This window comes from Tamandua tetradactyla, chromosome 13, assembly GCF_023851605.1.
Source record: "Tamandua tetradactyla isolate mTamTet1 chromosome 13, mTamTet1.pri, whole genome shotgun sequence".
In the NCBI taxonomy this organism is placed as follows: domain Eukaryota; kingdom Metazoa; phylum Chordata; class Mammalia; order Pilosa; family Myrmecophagidae; genus Tamandua; species Tamandua tetradactyla.
The window spans coordinates 67,764,902-67,784,524 of NC_135339.1; the positions used below are offsets into that span (position 1 = coordinate 67,764,902).

Consider the following 19,623-nt stretch of genomic DNA (forward strand, 5'->3'; position numbering starts at 1 on the left):
AGTTGTGACTCCACCCATTCAAGGTTGGTCTTAGTTTACTAGAGTCCTTTCAAAGGGAAACATTTCGGAGAAACCTCGTATGCAGACACTTGATAAAGAAGTGCTTCGCAGCTGACAGAGACCATTGGAGATGCTTGGAGTGCTGACAGATGTAGCAGATGCCTACACAGGCAGAGCCCAGCAGTTGTCATTTCTCCTTCAAGGAGGAGATGGAATGCTATTGCTCATTAAATTTGTGGGAAGAACGTGCTTTCCCATGAAAGGCTAAGCAAGCCAGAACCCAGAGTTGTGTCCCAGAGTTGATAAGTGAAAGCCCACAGATGCTTAGAGAGGAAAATCACCATCATCAGAAGCTGGAAGCAATGGAACCAGGACCAGCAGATGCCAGCCATGTGCTTCCTCACATGATAGACCTCAGCCTTTCTTGAGTCAAGGTATCTTTTCCTGGATGCCTTAATTTGAACATTTTCCTGATCTCAGAATTGTAAACTTGCAGCATAATAAATTTCCTTTATAAAAGCCATTCCACTTCTGGTGTATTGCATTCCAGCAGCTTTAGCAAATCAAAACAGCTTCCTTAGATACTTCCCCCATGAAGGGTCACATAACATATTCTTCCCCCAGCAACAAAAATATAGCAACTCGTGTGTGATCATTTTTGCAAGGGAAGCCCATTAGAACCTCATTGCCCAAGGTTTTTGTTAGTAACTGGTAACACAGTTACCCTCTGCCCAGCATATACCAAAATTACAGACTTCCAAAAAGAAATCAGATGTTCAGCATAAACCATCGTATTTACACAATCTGGCACCATCAGCCACTCTTATGAAGTAACTATTAACTGGCGATATCCCAAGAACCAAATTCCCGAACCCCAGCCAAGGACCATTCTTGCAAGCAGGTGTTTCTAAGCATGGCACCCTCAGGCCTACTTCATTAACTCTTTTCTGCACAGGGGAAAATGGCAAAGGAAGCTCTGGTGAAGTTGGGTTTGAAAATCTGAAAGCAGCCAGTACTAATTACAACATAGATTTCAGGCCATGGCAAAATGAATCACTGAAAAATTCATGAAAGTAGTTATTTTTATTGTTTTAAAAACCAGGTGTGGACAAGTATTAGGTTATTTCTTAAAATTTTGTTTTCTTATTTTGCCTTTATCAACTGGCATATTTACTTCTCCCATGAAGCCTTTGTAGCTTCAATCTGGCATTACATTAAAGGAATTGAAGCAATTGTGAAACTCCAGAAACTCAGTTCCAACATTGCCCATTATTTGTTGCTTCCTTATGTTAAAATTAATATGCCTTTTCAGAAATGTGCCCTTTAAAATTGCTTGATCTACTATCATAAGTACAGGGATACAATAGCTTCATGTAGTTCCAGTTTCTTAAGTCAAATCTCCCCATCATAATGTTGAAATATTGCTTCAAGGTTGGGAAACGAATGTAAGAGAATTAGGAGTGGAGAGAATAATGCATTTACAGCTAAATATCCTCTGAAATGTGGTTTCGAACATTAAGAAATTACCTCTCCATTTAAATAATTACTCCTAGATATAAACATTCTGGAGCACTACTTGTGGTACCTTAATAGCTTGCATCAAACCTTAAACATATAGTTCGTTGAAACTGGGTTATATAAAATCACTGTCTGATCTTTAATACAAACATTTCTATCTATTGTTCATATTTTCTATAATTCAGGATACGGATGATCTTCCAACCCAACTTAACCCCAAGACCAAAGAACATGCCAGGAAGAAATTTACCCATGAGTTTTTTTAAATTTTGTTTTGTTTTTCGCATGGGCGAGAACCGGAAATCAACCCTGGGTCTCTGGCATGGCAGGCGAGAACTCAGCCTGTTGAGCCACCGTGGCCTGCCCTACCCATGAGTTTTTAAACTAGAGACTTACTAACAGGAGAAAATTCTTCTCATTGACAGCCAGTTGGGAAATGAAAGTCAGCACTCCATCCAAAGCCAAAAGGGAAGAGAAGTCTCAAGGGGGCAACTTATAAAGCTTAACAAACTCCCAGGGTTTGGTTACAATGGGGTTTCAGCAGACTCCTGAGATTTGGATTGGTAGAGTCTTGTGAGAGTTGATTACCAACTAGGCAAGGGAAACTTTAATGTCTGTGCTCTGGTCATGCAGGCTGCTACGTGTTTAAGGCTTCATTCATTCTTTTTCCCTACAGGAGAGGATCCTGACCCCTGGGTTAATCCACCCAAATGCAGCAGTTTATGTAGCCCATAGGACAGACAGTGCATCCATATTCCTCAACAATAGTGTAAGAGACAACAGAACATTAGGAGTCCCTTCCACAGAAATAACAGCACCACAAAGTGATGCTGTCATGACAGAAAGGGAATTAAACTGTTCTACTGATAGTTGATAAAACCTTGATTTCAGTCTTAAATGTGAAGATTCTTTTTCAGATTTTTTTTTTTATGTGATGAATTCCATCATTCCAACAGGGTATTCCACACAGCTCAATTCACAGCAGTCACAGTCCAAGGCAGGCTGATGGCATTTGACAGTGGCAGAGGCCTATTGCAGAAAGATATTTTCTATGATACTAAGGGCAAAAGAAAGGAAATCTTGTTTATTTAATAGAATACAAGCTAAATTTCCATTAGTAAACAGAAGTGTTACTGGAGAAGAGGGGATGTGAGGGAGTTTTCAATATCACACAACTTTTCCCTTTGTAATTGCAGGGAGCCTTCTGGAGTCAAATCCACAGTTACTTGGCATAAGAAGTATCCAGAGAGTTATACATACTGTGTCTTGAGGTATGGGGGTGTCCTGAGTTTGTTACATATACAACTTTTGGCATGTTGCTAATACTTAAATTTTAGGTGATCCTGATACCCCATGAGCTTGGGATTCCCAACCAGCATGGCTGCATCAGCCAGAACCACGGCCAGTACACCTTATTTTTCCAAATTTCTAATACATGTGGCACAGGATGAGCAAGTTATTTTCATTACCTCATTCTGGTTGTAGTGTTGCTGGTTCCTAGCATTGCTGGTTCTTTAATCTGAATTTGCAGTACCTACATGGGCCCTGCCATTCCTATTTCAAAAGAAGTGGGAACAGATATTTGGGACCATGAATCAAGGCTGCTGATGGCCAGATACAACTGGTGTGTCCACTGCTCCAGAGATTGCTTTTTGTCTTTTAACTGTTCCTTTTAAAGTTCATTCATTCTTTTAATTAATACCGTAGTTGTGGGATTGTGAGACAAAATGTCCATAAGACCTCATGTTCAGTAGCCTAGACTGTAATTAGTTGTCCAGTAAAAGGGGTCCATCTATCAGTGTCCACATGTTTGGGGACCCTGAAGACTGCACTTAGCTTTTCTGTAGTTCTTTGGTTAGCTTTTTGCCTACTTAGAAGCCCAGCAACAGTCCAGTGGCCGTGTCTGTGGCCATAAGAAGCATGTTTTGCACCTCCAGATAAGAGAAGGGGCCCAATCTAATCTACTTGCCACCTGGAGAACAGAATCTGCTGGTGGATGATGTCATTGAGTTGATGAGAAATATCCTTGGGCACCTCAGCAAACTGGAGGGGTAGGTGTCCATGGTTTCTTTCAGTTGTTTGGTGATGGGCAGCTGGAATTGCTGTGCCAGTCTCCACAGAGTTTGGTGGATGTCCTGTCTTTCTGTGAACCATAGAAACACACATAGCCTCATGTGATGTTGGCTTTAGGATATGAATTTTTGCTGACGCATCTACTTCAATATTCCCAAGTGTAGAATGGGCAGAAACAGGAAACATGGTTACCTTTCATTTGTGACAGGTAGTCTAGATATCTTCCTACATTCCTTTCCCCCATAAGAGGAAGCCAACAATAGTCCATTGCTCTTGCTTCCACATGCCCATCCACACTGTCAGATCCTTACACTGCCCAATTGTCAGCACAAATTGTTAATGTATTTCCTGGTTCGTGAACAATGACCATCCATACAACCCTTAATTCAGCCCATTGGCTGCTTTGCATAGTCCCAGTTTCCCATCATAGTGTCTGTACCAAGTTGCACAGCTATTGACGTCCAGGTGGCAGGCTGCCCATGTGCTGATCCGTCAGTATGTCAGGAATACTTAGGTATACAGCCACATCCATCAGCGTGGACAAAGAAACAGCACCTCAGAGGGTCAGCAAGGAGGGGCAAATTGTTCTTCCACAAAGAAAACTGGTCTCAGGATTTCATGTATTTCTGCACTTAAAGGGACCAAAACCAAAAGGGAGGAGGGAATGCCAAGGGGGCAGCTTATAAAGTTTAACAGACTCATGCAAGATTTGCTTACAATGGAATTTCAGCAGTCTCTCATGAGATTTGATTCAGTAGAGTCTAGTGAGAGTTGCTTACCAACAGTGATTAGGAGAGGGGACATTCAATGTCTATGCTGTGGTCATGTAGGCAGCCACGTGCTTAAGGCTTCATTCATTCTTTTGCCCGACAGAAGGGGACCTGACACCAGGATTGCCACAGTTGTCTGTTTTCATTTCCTAGGCTGCTAAACCATGCAATGGTTTAGCAACTTCTGGTTACTCCCTGTGGCTTCTTTCTTTGTCTGAATTTCATTCTGTTTATAAAGGATTCCAGTAATACAACATGGTCTGATTGATGTGGGCCATACCTTCAACTGAAGATCTCATCAAAAGGTCTCCTTACAATGGTTTCACACTCACAGGAATGGATTAAATTTAAGAACTTTTTTTTTCCGGGATACAGAAAACTTCAAACCATCACAATCACAATGTCTCAAGCCTAGACTATTCCCCAACAGCCAACTTAATCATCCTATCTCTGTCTACCCATTCAATATATATCATTGCTAGATGAATCTTCCTATATACCCTGCTTCAAAGTATTCAACAGCTTTTTTTAGCTAAAGATTAAAACTCTGAATCTTAACCACTCACTCCCCCAGTTAAGAATTAATCTATTTTATGGCCTATGACAACCATGCTAGAATTGTAGATTTCCCCCAATCAAGTTTTTTCTATATAAGAGAGAAACAATCAGACTTTCCTTCCCACATCTCTACCTATTAAAATCCTACAACCCTATATCTGCAGGCTGTTGAAGTTGGAAAGCATTTTAGACAAAACCACCAGCAAATACCTGAAAGTCAGTTCTTATTATCTCCAGCATTTCCTATTAGCACTTACCTGCCACTTTTCTTGTCCCTCTTTGTTTATTGTTAGTCATATCCACATCTGCTTTTCTACTGGAGGCTGATGCTACCCTACCAGTATTCCTTATTTCCTTACAGAAGCAAAGTGTTCGCAATGCCCTCTCATGGATTTAGCCAGATGTTGGTTTCCCTGGTAATCTGTTCTAATATTCCCACCTCCATAAGTCTTCTGATCTCTTCTTCATATTTGGCCAAGGCTGTTGCAGGGCCTTCACCTCATCTACTGGGGGAGTCACCACTCCAAAAGCACATTAGTATAGGCTCAAGGCATCCTTGCTATTACATTAAATCCTGGGTTGTGGCAGAATGCTTCCATGTCATAAATTCTCTCCTTTCCACTCTTATGATCCACTTCCCATACTTGTCCCTCTGGTTCCTTCCTTGTATATATCAGCTAGATTCTACCATTATTTTGGTAGAATCTACCTTCTAAATGGGGGTTATATTTTTCTGTTCAGAATATGTTGAAATTTATCCCTATTTATTGATCTGAAGACAATGAGTAGAGAGAGGGTAGGACAAGCAACATCTTGAAAGTAACCTGCTTCAGGTGTGATCTTTTGTATGATCTCCAGGAAATGTGGGGCTTTTTCTTCTCTGGCAAGTAGATAAGAACTGTTTCTGCCAGCCCCATATCAGTTCAAGGCCATCTGAGTGTTCAAGATTCTCTGGCTTGTCCTTCAAATATCCTCAACTCAGATACCAGGTCTTCTGATATCTGAAAGGAGGAAAAAAAATCTCTTCTCCTTTAAGAGCCCTAACTTTTATGTAAGAGACCTGCTGAAGTTATGTATTCAGTCTCTTTTGAAGTTGACCACCTTTTAAATTATAAGTCTGAATTTCAGTCCAATATACCCTCTTGATGTAGGAGACAAGGATCTCTTTAAATGTTTCCATGGATGCTTTCTGGCTTTCCCAGCTTGTCCGTTCTCTTTATGCAGGAATTCCAGAGCTACTGCTTTGGAATAACTTCAGTGTTCTCCACAGTCTTTATAATTACCTGCATCCCCATAGTGTTTAAATACCTGAATTACTATATAAGCTATATAAACTTATTTACTATATAATCTTCAGCTTCCTCTGGTACATTGTTCCAGTCCATTACAGTGAGAGTCAGTAATGTGGTTGCTACGGTATGCCAGAGTTATACTCACGCCAGCATCGGGGTCTTTATTATCATTTGAAAAGCATGTGATCCCTTTTCAGAATCCCATTCTGATGATTTTTATTCTGCATCAGCTTGGGTTTCTTGAAAGTAGAACCTGAGGCAAAGATTCAGGGCCAGTTATATATTTGAAAAATGATCCCAGAAAGTATGAATGGGGGCCAGAGAATGAGATAGAAAGGAGAAAAAAAATCTCTTCTTTAAGCTATTAAGGTTACCACTGAAGGCAACTAGGACTAAAACACAAGAGACTGAATAATTTACTCTTGGTCTAATGTCAACCCTGGGGATGTAAACTACTCCTCCACCCCTCCCCACACTTTTAAGGTGTACGTGGTCATATGCTAAGCAAGTTCCTATAGAGGTGCCTTGGTGCTCCAAAAACCCCAGGCAGAAACCAAGGTGCATAGTACAGGTTTGAGGAGAGAGGTTTTCACCACGAATTGTGTCAAACTTTGCTTGGAACTATCCATCCATCTGAAATCAGGAGATGAAACCTAGAGTATGGAAGAAAGGCATCCTACCTATCTGAAACAATGGTTTATAAAATTCTTCAGAAACTATCCTTGTATAAGAAGTTTGGCATAGTTAAAAGAGCTTGGATTTCAGGCTAAAGAGACCTAGGTTCTAATCCCTGGGTTCAGTCACCTACTGGCAGAGTTTCTTTGACCATGTTAAAAGCCAAGAACCCATATGGTCCATTCTCTCATGTAATTGTAAACACTGGAATATAACGCAGCAACAAGAACAAATTAAAATCTGTAATGGATTCTAATTACTTTTCAGCAACAGTATTTCCCCTTTCCTCTTGCTCTGAATATCTCTCAGTAAATGGTATCCCATATCCTTTCCCCGCCTCTTAAATTTAAATCCTTGAACTCTAAAACCCAACCACAGAGCACTTCCATATTTTTCACTCTTCTTCCTAAAATCAATCTCAAACTCCTTCAAACCAGAATTCGTGTTTGCACATCTTTAGCTCTTTCTGCTGTTGTGTTTATTGGCATCAAAAGAAAGAAAGAAAGAAAGAAAGAAAGAAAGAAAGAAAGGAAGGAAGGAAGGAAGGAAGGAAGGAAGGAAGGAAGGAAGGAAGGAAGGAAGGAAGGAAGGAAGGAAGGAAGGAAGGAAGGAAGGAAAGAAAAAAACAGTAGCACAGGAGCATAGCTGGCAGACAATTAGATGATAAGGAAAGGAGAAGATCAAATGGGCAAAGATAAGAAGGAATTCTGTTTAGAATGTGGAGAAGGGCAGGCAAAATATACTATAAACTCTTATATTTTTATCCCCTTAAAAGACAGAGCTACTCCATACTTGTTTCCTCATTTCCATAATAAGGATTTGAAAATGGCTAATTTTGCAATGTTTTGAAAAATTCAAGACATCCATAATCCTGAATCATTGACTATTTATGTAAACATCAGTGTTCCCCTTTTTGCATTGTAGGTCATCAATAAAAATTTTATGTTGAACCAACATTGTGTTAGGCTTTCTTGTTTGGTACTCACTTTGAATGTTGTGGGGACAAGCAAACTCAGTGAGCTCAGGGTTGCTTCTATAAGCATCTATGTTGATAGACTTTCATTCTTTCAGAGTTCTTCATTCACTATTTCTAAGCCAAGTCTTGAATCCCTTGGATACCAGTATTTTTCCATCCAGAGAAGAATTATTAAATATATGGCTCAAAAGTTTCTGTTTCATGGGAGCTGCTTAACTTATAGTTTTAATTCTCCATTCCAGATTTTCTAGCAATAAAGACTATTTGTTAAAAGGCCCAAATCTCTTAAAGGAAAGATTAGCGATTGAGAGAAACCTGCATTAATACACTCCTCATAATGATGACAAAGACCTTTCTCTGTAGGAAGTTCACTGATCATAAGCAATTCTGGCAATTGAAGTAGAATGTATTTGTACAATTTTGAGAGTTTAGCTGTCTTTGTGACATTTTTTACGATATGGAATTTTCTCTCTGCCATTCTCTCTTTTTTGTTCTTCCCTACTGTCCCTTTTTTATAGAGGTCTAGTGTCTCATTCATGATCTAGAGGTTATTTTTTCTGACTTAGAAGAGCTGGTAGAACGGAGTAGAAATGTCACTGGTAGGTGCCACTCTCAGTATCATAGCTTGAATGGCAAATTCTTTGCCATTAAAAATTTAAGCTTGCAAAATAATCAAAATTAGACCTCTGCTAAATATTTCCATACCTTTTACATTCTGCACTGAAGTGTTTCCTCTTACAGGCTGGACTATAAAGGGCATTGATCAATGCATTTGCTGTTGGGTTCAAGAAGACTAAGAACTGTTTAGGGTGCTTTTCTCCAAATGCGTTTTTCTCCTCATTGAAAGGTAATGTATATATAGTAAAGTTTACAAATCTTAAGTATACAGTTCAACAAGTTTTTACAAATTATGCATCCTTATTACCACCACCCAAATGAAGATACAGCACATTTTCCATCAAGCCAGAAGACTCCCTCATGGCATTTACCAAATGACCCTCTTTCCCTACCACTTGCATGCCAAGCATTGTTCTGATTTCTGTATACTATAGAAAATTGTTTTGCCTATTCTTGAACTTCATTTAAATGGAATCATAGAGTGTGTACTCTGTTGTATCTGCCTTCTGTCACTCAACAAAGTGGCTTTTGAGATTTATGCATGCTGTTGCAAGTGTCATTAGTTCATTCCTTTTTTTTTGCTGAATTATAATCATTACCCATTCTCCCAGTGATGGACATTTGAGTTGTTTTTGATGAAGTTTTTTGGAACATTCTTCCATAAGTTTTTTTTGTGGACATGTTTTTTATTTTGCTTAGGTAAATACCTAGAGATAGAATGACTGTGTCCTAGAGTAGGTATGTTTATTTGTATAAGCAGCTGCCACAATTCTTACCCAGTGGTTATGTAGTGTGCAGGCCCCTGGCAGCAAGCTGGCTCCTTGTTTACTCAAATTACGTCCTCTTTGGAAAGTTTCCCAGCCCCAAGGATAGTTGAAAGTGCATGTAAGCAAAGATAAGAGGCTTCCATAGCTGCCCCCTCCCCCTTAACTGCTCATCCGCTTCTGTAAACTCAGCTTTGCAATCCTTCTGGGCCTGAACACCGGCACGCAGCCAATCATCTCCCTTGAGCATTGCTAGTTACCATATTGTTAAAAACTCTGTCCCAAATGAGCCATTTTGTCTATAAAATCTTGTATCAGCCCCTGCTCAGGGTGTAGATTTTCAGAGGCTATTCGGCTGAGCCCTATGGCCATAGACTAATAAAACTGACTTCCTGAAACTTCAGAGCCTCGATCCAGGTTTGTTCCATTTCTGTATAACGTTCTCATTCCTGGTTTTGCCCTACAGTTATATCATTTTGTGTTCCTGTTAACAGAATACGAGAGTTCCAGTTATTCCATTTCCTCACCAACATTTGGCATTGCTGGTCATTTTACTTTTATCCATTCTTTTATCTCTAGAGAAATTATGTTACAAAACAGTGGTCTATGTGAAAAGATAATCAAAGAGAATGCAGCAAGAAATGTAGGAAAAAACTATCATACAGGTGTCAGGCAGTTACTAAATATATTAAGGTTTTGGATTTTATTATGTGTGTTGTTTGTTAACTTTTAGAATTTTGGTTTTTCCAATTTCTTTTCTAAATAATCATATTTTAGAGTTAGAGTTTTGTGTTCTTTCTGGTAAAGAAGGATCCCCAATTTTTTTTTACCTGCAGATTCCTCCAATTTAATATAGGATATGCCAGTGTATTAGCATTCAACTGACATGCTAAGAAAATTTCTACACGAAGAGAAATAGAATGCCGGTCATGTTGGTAGATTGCTGTTCAGCTTCTTATAGAACTCATCACCGACACACTCAATTCTAGATCAAGTACAATGCTCCTATCATACACTGCAACTCATATGTTTGCACCTCATCTTTCATCTCCATTTTCAAAATTTCTATACATTTATTTCCATATAAATTTTAGGCTTTTTTATAAGCTCCTCCAATACTCTCACTTCTTTTATACTTTTTAGACACACTGTTGTTAATAACATTAATACATTATAAAATGGCAAAACTAAGCAAAACTCAGCAAATACTCAATAAATTAATATTAAGCAGGTTGACTAAAATGATTGCCTGACAGCCAGTGCTTCCCGTTAGTGGCAGGCAAAGAGGACACTCCTTGAATCAAAGCTTTGTACATTTTTCCATATGGTATAAATTAAAGGTATTATTTTTTAAGATAAGGAGATTCTTTATTCAGAGTATGTTAAAATGATATGTTTATATGGAAAGTGCACTCAACAGGCAGATATGATAACTTCATTGTCTGTTTTGGATTAATTGAACCTCTGTTTCCCTCCATTATTAACTCTATTAAAATTATTCATGTATTAAATACATGCCAGAGAATATAGGAAGGCTTTGAAAAAAAACACTTAGGACAAATTGGGATCAATGTCATCAGATTTAACAGATTTAATAGTCATTTAAATAGTAAAATAGATTTAATACAACATAGTTTAAATCGTACACCTAAATGCCATTTTTCTGCATTTATCTTTTCACTCCTCCTCCTCCCAAATAATGCTCTTTAGATTCTACCAGTAGATATCTTTCCTTAGGATCAATAACCTCTTTTTAAAAATGGTGGAGAGTTAAATATTAAATTGGCTTTCAGTTCGTAGGCCTTTGTGTGAACAAATTTAGTGCGAGCTCTTCTTCTCACTCCTGAGATAGATGTAGGTGGCTCTGGGAAGGGTGGAAAGTAAGGAGGAGGGAGAAATTATTTTAGAGTTTGGGTCATGAGTGGACTCCTTTGAGTATGATGAGTGTTGAGGGATAAGGAAATAGGGAATGCCTGAAAGCCAAGAAAAGAAACTGAGAGAGAATCAAAGCTATACCTCGCTTATTTGGCCTCCAAATTTGTCAAAGGACTCTTCTTGGAATGTACTTCCCCAAATCTTGTTAGTTGCCCCATCTTATCATCCAGGTCTCATCTCAAATATTATAGGTGCAGAGAATCTTCCCCTTCTCTCTCCAATGGAATAACCACTCTCTATGCATCTTATGTCTCTTTACTATTTTTTATTTGGAAATATTATTCCTCTCTTAAGTATTTTCATGTGATTCTCGTCTGCCTCCCCCACTAAAATATAAGCTCCATGAAGGCTAACCTTTTTCCTGTTCACTATTACAATACTAAATCCTGAATAGTGCCCAGAACTCAGTAGACATGCAGTAAATTATAAATTTTGGTTGGATGTGTTATTAAATTCTCATAAATTCTTGAATAAATCTAAACAGCTTGCTTCAGGCACATTCCAATGCCACAGTGCAGACTCAGGATATATTTTAAATACCACATTTTACAGACATTATGCTTTATAGGGGCCATAGGCCAGAGAGCATTAAATACATAGCAGATCTACATTTTACATACATAAACATTCTGTAAATCTCAATGTAGATGCATATTTAATCACTGCCTTAGCTTACAGCCAGTGAGCCCACTTCATGCACTGTTTATGATCTCGCTAAGCACATACTCCCATCAGTATCATGTTCAAGAATTTAGTGGCATGCCCACATTGTCTCTTTAACACTCAAATAATTCCTTAGTATCCAGGGTAAAAGAAGACCCAGGAAAAGATGCAATGCATCTCCTATTCATTTTGTTTATATTCATATCACTATGAGTTCAGAAAGATGGCAGAATCAAACAGAGAAAGGGTAAATGCACTTAATGGAGGAATAAGTATCAAAAGCAAAAGACATGGAATTGAGATTTGAGCTCATTCTTCTGGAGCAAAGGACCTCAGCAGGTAACCCCCTGCCTTTCCCCAGCCCCACAGAACTCACCTGTCCCTAGCCTATGATTGTTTAATCAGAAGCAATCTGTATTTTTCCATAAAGCTTATGTAAATTCTCTCTTTTCCTACATAACCACATTTGGATCTTGTGAAGTATTCATACTCGTATGGGAAGTTGAATAAAACATGAAAGAAATGGTGGGGAGAAAGAAGCAAAGGAAAAGAATTGTATATTCCTGAGAATATACAAGATTTCTTCCAACTAGAATGATTTTTCTTTCTACCTAGAGGAAAAGCAAAAGAGAGAACTCATAAAAGAAAAAGTCACCAGGGTGCTGCCTGACATGGTGGGAAATGAAATGGAGTAGGTGCTCAGAGACCTGGGTTTCGTCATCCCAACTCTAACACGAACAAGCTCTGGAAATTTTAGCAAGTTTCTTTGGCTTCTGGACTTCAATTTCTCCTTTGTAATATTTCTCTTTCAAATGTAATTTTTGTACAGACTCCACTCCTACAAGTTTTATTTGATTGCTCTTTTTTATCCTTATGTTCTACATCCAATCCAGGATTTCCCATTGGCTTTCATTCCCAGGGTATCTTGAATATGGTTCTTTCCTCATCTCCACTGCCATCACTTTCGTCCAAGTTGTGATTATCTCTCTGACTTTAAAAATGGTGTCACAAATAATCTTCCTGCTTCAAATCTTACCCCACATCCATCCCCCATAGTTTACTTCCTACACAGTAGCTAATGGGCTTTTTAAATACATACATCAGAAACTCCAGTGAATTTCAATTACAATTTGAATAAAATCCACATTCCTTATTATGTGCCTTGGCTTCTGTCTGCATCCCTGGCTTTGTCTTATATGACTCCCCTTGCTGACAATATTCTTGCCACCCTGGCCATTTTTCTAACCTTCAAATGCACTGAGCTTATTCCCATTTCAAGGCTTTGCTATTCCATATGCTGAACACTCTTCTTCAGATGTTCCCCATGATGCCAGAGAGTCTCCAGGAGTTCTTGAGAAGTCAAGACCTCAACCAGCTGATGACGCAGTGAGGGTTCTTGATTCAGTTGCAGGAAAGAATTCAAGGACAAGTCAATGTGTGCAGCCAAAGAATCCAAGATCTAGTCAGTATGTACAGACAAAAAGTTTAGTGCATGGCAAAAAGTACACACTCAAAGCGGGTAAGCGCAGTGTTCTCCAAAGGAGAAGGGCTGTATGTTTAGGATTCCTGTATTATAAGAAGTTGGAGGGGCCCTTCCCTCTCTGGTTATGCTAATAAGGGATTGATGAGCTTCACTTTTCATTGGTTCTTTTCCAGTGCCAACCTGAGTAAGGGCTAAGTGTGCTTGCACCAAAAGAAACTTCTTGTTATGGGTCTTAGGTTCACGTCCCTCTTCCCTCCTTCCCTATCCAACTGCCTCATTCCAGTCTTTGGATCATGTCAATTTGGATCTCACACCAATGTCACCTCCTCAGATTTTCCCTGCTTACTTCCAATCATATTCTAACCCATAATCCCATTTGATATTCTTCACAGCATTTACAAATATCAAAAATTCTTAATAATCTATTTGTTTACAAGTTTATTTTCATCTCCTTCACAGCACTCGAAACTCCTTGAGGACAGGAAATTTGTTGTTCACTATTATTATCCTAGTGTCCAGAATAATGCTTGGCATAGGTGGGTGCTCAATAAAAATATTCTTGAATGAACGATAATGAATGAATCAGTAATGAAAACTGGTAACAAAAAACTTGCTTGCTATGAGATGAAACTAGGTTTTCTACATCACTATTAACACTCAGAAATTATTATTAATCAAAGTGAAATCCTAATCAGGGAGTTAAATTTCTTCCATTAGAAGAGAAATCCAACATTTATTATTGGAGATATATCTTTGGGATTATTTCCCAAGAATAAAGTTAAAATTTTCTGTTTCCATTTCACTGCAGGGTTGAAACAGTAAAGGGCTAATTATAGTAAATACATACTACTAGCCACATAGCTCTATTTTGGGGGAGCACTCATTTTTCTCATCACCCTTTCCCCTTTATCGAGAATTCAGGGAAAATGTGTCCATTTATACTTTTCAGTGACTCACAGCCCCCTCTTACCCTCAACTTATTTAAGTTGACAACTAAAGGAAACAAAAAATAGGATTTTTCACCAAGACTAGGACACCTCAACACTTTCATCTGCTTTTACTTCAAGACTGGGTCCCTTTTTGTACACAATGAAAAAGCAAGAATTAGACACTGATAAAGAGCAAGGGTAAAGTGACCTGGCATAAATATATGGAAAATGACTCTAGACTAAATAACTTTTCAGACAGAAGTCCAGAATAAGTTTTAAGAGCCAAGACAAGAGAAATCTTTTAGATTTCAATCTTTTTAACTGATTCATTCCAACCTGGGTCTCTGAACAACATGTACTGGCCTTCCCACAGCTGGGGTGACAGTGTACTTGGTTATAATGCCTGAATTGCATTTACAAAGACTGACAGGATCATTTCTCTATTGAGCATCTGCTGGCTTAAGAGAAAAGAAGTTATACTTAATTGTATGCTAATGTTCACATTTTTCTATATTCCCAGAAAAAGGATATCATTTTATTATGAAAAGGGGATGGTCTAAAGGGGACATAATGTTTTACCTAAAGAACTGCCACAGTCTAATCGCCGTGACACAGAAGATTTCTGTCTAAAGTGAAGCATAAACTACCATCTCCTCCTTACTTCCTTAAACAGTGTGAAAAACCAATGACAATTTATGTTTATGTTCGTATTTTTGCAGAAAGGGTCTTTTGCTACAAACAGATATTTGAAGTATATTAGAACAAAGTCCATTAAAGACAAATTTCAGGAATTTTGATGTTGAACAAAGCACCCTTTCCCTCATAATAGCTGAATCTACAGCTTTTCCATAAAGCTGTTAAGGTCTATTGAGTAAATAATGCTTCCATTACCATGGTGCTAACTATATCTCTGCTTAACAAATAGGTGGAAGCACAAGGGGGCTAAATAACAACATGTTGTTAAGAGCCTTCAAAGATACCATGCTTCCAAAAAGAAATGCATTGAAACAAATAACCCCTTAATACTTTAAGTGCCTGTTATAAATATTTAAAGCTATCAGGATATTTTTGAAACAAGTACTTTAAGTTAAAGTTTAAGAAATAATTTCATTTTGTGTATGAGATGGCTAGGGATAAGTGGCTTGCACATGCCATTTATTTGGTTTTATCCAGATCAGTTTTCCTTATGAAAATATTGATACCGTTTCCTAAAACATATTATCACTTATCCAGTTAAAAGTTAGACTAGGCGAACACATTTCTACCTCAATTAAAATGGGGAAGGATTTGGTATTAAAGAAGGTACTAAAATGTTATTAAACTTAAATGTGGTCTCCTTCAAATCTCATATAAGAAACTTACACTTGGAATTGTGGAACTTGCTTATGTAATTGGTATCATATTTGTGACTATCACTAATTTCCTATCGCTATTTGGATGGGAAGTTTAGCACTCAGTATCTGGTATAAACTACACAGCTCTTAGAATGGCACAATTTCATCCAGTTCCTCAATCCAAGTTTATATCTAAATGGCTTTGCTGTGCACAAACTGCAAATATAAGTGTAAAAATTCAGGCACACAGTTGAAAACGATAGTAATAGAGTGGAGGACATATGAATAAATACAAAAGCAGTAAGGGCCACCTTGCTCTAATGGTGATATGTACGGGCACAGGCTGCACAAATTTTAGTAACAACTCATCTCCATAAATACTTATCAAATAAATGTCTTTACTGTTACCTAAACCATGATTATCTTTGGTAACTAGTCAACTACATTGATTACATTAATTAATGTTCTATATATTCAATGTTTCTAGCTACTTCCAGATCTAATAACAAGAAGTGTGCCTGATTGCAAAATATTGGTTTAAAAAATTGCAACAATGGTTATGATTTATTAATACACTTGTCTACATGTGTTAGAGGAAGCATTCTGCATGCCTCAGTGGGAATCTCCTTGATTTGTTGAATATGAGCCGAGAAGAAAACAGGCATGTAAATTACTGCTGTCCTGTATGCCATCCTTATAATGTCTTACGGGGCCTATGGTTTTGTGGGTCCCAAATGAATTTGGCCTTTCCATATAACTTAATTAGAGACCAAACCAAACACGTCAAATGTGATTTAGTTGGGGTAAATCCAAGACTTGTAGTATACATGTACAACAGTCTTGACAAATTTATGTGAAGGCTTATTTTTATAGCATAATCACTAGTGTAGGGATACCAGCTTTATTTATAAGGCTCCCAATTACATGCACAGTGAGCAAGGGCTACGGCCCAAGGCTATGCCAAGACTAATTACACTCCCAAATTCACTTGGCTTTCTCTTCTTCCCTTTTTTTTTTTCACTCTGGTAGGAAATAAATAAATAAATAAAAGCTCACACACTATAGAGATTATTTATAAGCAACTTCAATAGGCAATCAGGTTGTCAAATCCCATTTTGTGACGTTTGATCACAGCAAAAAAGAACGTACTCTTTACATGTTGCCACAAATGAGATGCTAAATTCCATGGCAGTAGTATATGAGGTACTGGAAACCACCTTGGAACTACTGGGAAGCTATAAAGCAAGTTTTCATGAGGAGAACTGGATATTTCATTCCAGGAAGGACAGATGTTTTTTCACTCATAGCAACTGCATGGATTGTGGAGTTCCAATTGCAAATAAGAATACTGAAAAATTTTGCAAATGATTTGAAAATGCTGAGTAGTGTGGACACTTTATCACAGCAGAAATAATTTTATATTGATAAAGTAGTGATTCAGTTTGAGGCACCTGGAACTTCCATTATCAAAATGAATACTAGATACTTACATAGTAAGTAAAACAAAATGGCCACTACTGGAAGGGACCTCTTTCCAAGAAGAGATTTTCCAGAAGACACAAACAATTGAATTATAGAGGCTTACTGAGAAAATGGACTGATTGGAGGTACCCTAGAGAACTGTGAATAAGACATATGTGGTGATAAACCATTTTCAGTCTGGTGGAGACAGTTTATCAAAAAACGGATGAGCATACCATACCAAGCAATGTATGTCTGCTCCCCAATCTGTAAGACCTTCCTATGTAAAATAGAAACTTTTTGTCAGCCAATCAGAACATTTCCACACTTGCTTCCTTGTTTTCCCTATATATGCTTCCCAAATCCACTCCCTCCATTGGCAAGGCTCCTTATCACTTTCAGTTTGGCGCTGCCTGTTTCCCAAAGGTTTTTTGCCCAAATAACCATCAGCAAAATATTTAAATGCTTTAATTTATCTTTGATACTTTCTCATTCTATATCTTCAAAATATTTATGTTACTCTGAAAGTTTTTTAAATGATGGTAACCAAAAAAAAAAAAAAAAAAAAGATGATGGTAGCTCTTTCCAAGAAAAGTGAATAATTAACCATATACATTTATGGCTGAAATTGTAATGTACTGCCCAGATCTCCCTTCAGGAGTAAAATACTTGCAACCTCACCCTCATTGCCAGTGCCTTACAGGGATTGCCTCTGCTGAAGAGAGCTGCCTCCCTCAAATTCATTTCCTATTCCTAGGGCAACACACATTCAATAATTGAGTGACATGAAAGTATAAAGGCCTAGTATCCTTACCCCCAATCAGGGAATAACTGAAGTATCAGCCATAACATGCCTGATAGAGTTTACTGAGGCCTCCATTGAGACTGCATTGCAGGTCAACTACTCCCTCTGCCCAATCTAAAGCACCTAAGAAAAAATAAAAACTGGGAGACATTAAAACAAAATTATAATTGCAGTTATTTCTCAGTGATGGTATTATAGGTGATTAAGTTCATTCTTTGTACTTTTATTTCCTCATTTTTTTCTATAATAAATATATATTATTTTAAGGGCGGTGCAACGATGGCTCAATGGCAGAATTCTCACCTGCCATGCTGGCAGGAGACCTGGGTTCGATTCCCAGTACCTGTCCATGAAAAAATAAAAAAAAAAAAAATATATATATATATATATATGCATATATATTACTTTTATAATCAGAAAACTGTAAAAGTTATGATGAAAAATGAGTGTCAAGGAGAGCGTATAAAATAAAAATATTAGTGGGCCAATGATGAATGTTAAGAAACCTTGACAGCTGAGAGGCAAGTTAAGAAAGCCTAACACAGGAGAGGCACTAAGAACCCTAGTCATATAATTTTTAAAAATGAGTTTTCATGGAATCCAAAAGTGCTAAGGGATTTAAGGAAGACATTTGCATAGATAATAGCAGTTTCAGGGACATAGAGTCAGAGGATACAATGCTATGGCCTGAGGCGTGATGAGGAAGTAGAAAGAACATGAATAAACCAGGTTCCCAAGGATCTTGGTTATAAAGTGAATGAGAGAAATGCGGAGTGGATTTTTGTTTTAATTTTTATTGATTTGAACTTCTTCGTGGGCTAACAAAATACGATTAAAAATATAGATGACAAAATGGAAGGCAAATGATAGTTGCTGGTGGAGAAACGTCTCGATAAATTAAGGTGGAATTACCTCAAATGTAACGATGGAGAGGATGATCTTGAATTGGGAGAAGTGTGTCTTGTTTTCCAATTTTAAGTGAATGAATAAAAATAAGTGTAGAGAGTTTGTTAAATTGGGGAAGTTCATTCCTATTTGTCTCAACCACTGCCTCAATTTTATAAAGAAAATTGCTGAGAATAAGTCCCAATTTTAGTAAGAAGCTGGAAGACAGCAGTGAAGTGTTTTTTTGGCTTTTGTTTTTTTAATATGGAGTGCTTCACATATTTGTGTGTCATCCTTGCACAGGGAGCATACTAATCTCCTCTGTATTATCCCAATTTAAGTAAACTTGCTGCCGAAGTGAGCACAGTGGTGAAGTTTTAAATAGTTGAAGAGTGGAGCAGTAGAGGAAACTGATATTTCAAAGAATAATTGAACAACATTTGCATCCTGGTTGGTGGGATGGCATGAATTATTCAGAGGAGCATTCTTAAGAGCTGTGGAGCTGCAGAAGTTTTATAGGTATCCATGAATCTATGTTTCATTGTTTTTTGCTGGACAAGTCCCAGAAGCTCATGTATGGGTACAATGAATGTGGATTTTGGTGAGGAGGGGTGTTTGTTGAAAGGATAGGGGAGCAAGAGAAGGGTGCTGAGAAGAGATCATGTGTAGAACGTACTTTAGGAGAAATAAAATTAATGATCCTTGAGGAGTCTGAAGAATGTAAAACATTGAGAGTTCAAGGAACTGAGGGTCTCTATGAAGCCCAAGGGGGTTTTAATGAGAGTGAGGACATAGAGAGAAATGGGAAAATTAGAGGCTACTTTCATTTTATGAGACCAGAATTTCTGATATGGCACTGTCCTTAGTGATAAACTGTAGAGTGT

At 37.9% G+C, this 19,623-nt stretch overlaps 1 non-coding gene across 1 annotated transcript; it reads right to left on the reverse strand.

Moving 5' to 3' along the window:
* Positions 1–18,997: 18,997 nt before the first annotated feature.
* On the reverse strand, positions 18,998–19,104 carry LOC143654666 (U6 spliceosomal RNA). Its single transcript, XR_013161867.1, has one exon. It is a non-coding gene; the product is annotated as a U6 spliceosomal RNA (small nuclear RNA).
* Positions 19,105–19,623: the final 519 nt, after the last annotated feature.